Source organism: Octodon degus, unplaced genomic scaffold (genome assembly GCF_000260255.1).
Source record: "Octodon degus isolate 3935 unplaced genomic scaffold, OctDeg1.0 scaffold00072, whole genome shotgun sequence".
Taxonomy (NCBI): Eukaryota; Metazoa; Chordata; class Mammalia; order Rodentia; family Octodontidae; genus Octodon; species Octodon degus.
In genome coordinates, this window is record NW_004524648.1 from 5,034,722 (window position 1) to 5,036,705 (window position 1,984).

Genomic DNA, 1,984 nt, shown 5'->3' on the forward strand with positions numbered 1-1,984 from the left:
TTTTTTTTGGTGGTACCACGGATTGAACTTAGGACCCTACACTTGCCCGGCAAGCGCTTATTCTACTAAGCTATCTCCCCGGCTCCCTTTTTTTCCTTTTTCGACAGGGTCTTGCTCTGTAATTCAGGTTGGCCTTGAACTCATGGTGATCCTCTTGCCTCAGCCTCTTGCTGGGATTATAGGCATGTGCCACCATGTACAGCTGATCTTCTGTTCTTTTCCTGTTTGTAGTTACCTGTTACCTTTTTAATTTTTCTTGCAGTAGTGGGGATTGAATCCAGAGCCTTGTGTATGTTAGATAGGTGTCATAGAGCTAACATCCTCAGACCTATTGATTGATTGGTAGTTGGGTTTGAATCCAGTTGTGCTCTACCATTGCGCTACCTCCCCAGATCCCTTCCCCCTTCTTTCTCCCTTTTCCTCCTTCCCTCTTTCTCTTTTTCTCCTTCCTTCATTCCTTCTCTCTCTCTTTTTTTTTTCCTTCTTTCCTTCAGTCATACTGGAGACTGAACTATATCCCCAGCCCTTTTTTTTTAGTTTGTGACTGTATCTTGCTAAGTTGCCTAGGCTGGGCTTGAATTTAGGATCCTCCTAATGTCAACCTCACAGGGTGCTGGGATCACAGGCATGTGTTACCATACAGGACTTCCTTTTATATTTTATTTTGAGACAGGGTCTTAATGAATTTTCCAGGGAGGACTAGAACTTGCCATCCTCCTGCCTTAGCCTTCCAAATTGCCGGGATTACAGTATGTGCAAAAGTGCCCTCTCTTGTTTGTTTTGTTTGGAGACAGTCTTGCTAAATTGTCCAAGCTGACTACTAGTTTGCAATATTCCTGTCTCAGGTTCCCAACTTGCTGGGCTTATAGGCATGGGATACTATGCCCTACTGTTACTGTGTTTGTTTGTTTGTTTGTTTGCTTTTAGATAGGATCTCATTATGTAGGTCAGGCTAGCCTTGCCCTCACTGTGTAACCCAGGCTGGCCTGGAGCTCATGGCCATTCTGCTGCCTCGCCCTCCTGAGTGCTAGGATTACAGGCATGCACCACCATGTCTGGCATTTTTGTTACTTTTATGTAGTAGGTGATAGTTACCAAATGGGGACTTCTTTTCCCTGGAGAAGAGAAAGGAGGTGGCCCAGTGCTTGAGTGCCTGTTGTGTAAGCAGTCTGTGTAAAGTGGGAAATGAGCTATGAGGATATAAGGCCTTCTGGTGAATTATTGATATAGCAGGAGATAAAAGAAATAAGATTATTGACTCATTTTTATTCTGATAAAGTGAATCATTTTTCTTTTTCTTTTTTTTTTTTTTTTTTTCAATTGTATCAAGAAAGTACCTTTAATGCGAAACAATTCAGACATATTCAAAATACTGCCTTGGTAGTTTCTAAATTATTCAAAACGCCTACTTTCCCCCTAAGTTTGGTGACCCGGGGCCAGGGAGATGGCTCAGTGGAATAAGCACTTCCCTGGCAAGTGCAAGGGTCTGAGTTCAATCCCTGGTTCCGCCAAAAATAGATAAATAAATAAATAAGTTTGGTGACCCACTGCAACATGCTGCGTAAGACTTCACCCTGTTACCACTCTGGTTTTCTTGATTACCTTGCCCTGTTTCCATGAGCTATCAGCCTGGAGTTCCGCTTCCTAGAAACATTTGAACACTCATTAGAACAGTTTGCCTGATAATCTGGCCGCCTCCAAGTTTTAAACAGCGAAGAATGTTACTTGTGCCAGTCAGAACCTGATACCAATTAATTGGTGACAGCTCTGCCAATAAACAATATGCTCTTCCATGGCTAGGAAGGGAGACTGCCACAACTGACAAGTCCCAAAGACACATGGAGTGAATCATTTTTCTTTTCTTTATTTTTGGCAGAACTGGAAATTGAACTCAGGCCCTTGTGCTTGCTGGGGAAGTGCTTATTCTTCTAAGCCATCTCCCCAGCCCCTCATTTTTCTTTATTTTTTTTATTTTTTTTTTAAT

The 1,984-nt window shown here is 42.5% G+C and overlaps 1 protein-coding gene and 1 non-coding gene across 3 annotated transcripts in view; one reads left to right on the plus strand and one right to left on the minus strand.

The window, feature by feature from the left end:
• The window catches only part of Fam222b (family with sequence similarity 222 member B), a 99,359-nt gene that overhangs the window by 5,113 nt on the left and 92,262 nt on the right, over window positions 1–1,984 (plus strand). The window lies entirely within an intron of this gene.
• Window positions 1,717–1,844, minus strand: LOC111817868. The gene has a single exon (XR_002821970.1). It is a non-coding gene; the product is annotated as a small nucleolar RNA SNORA24 (small nucleolar RNA).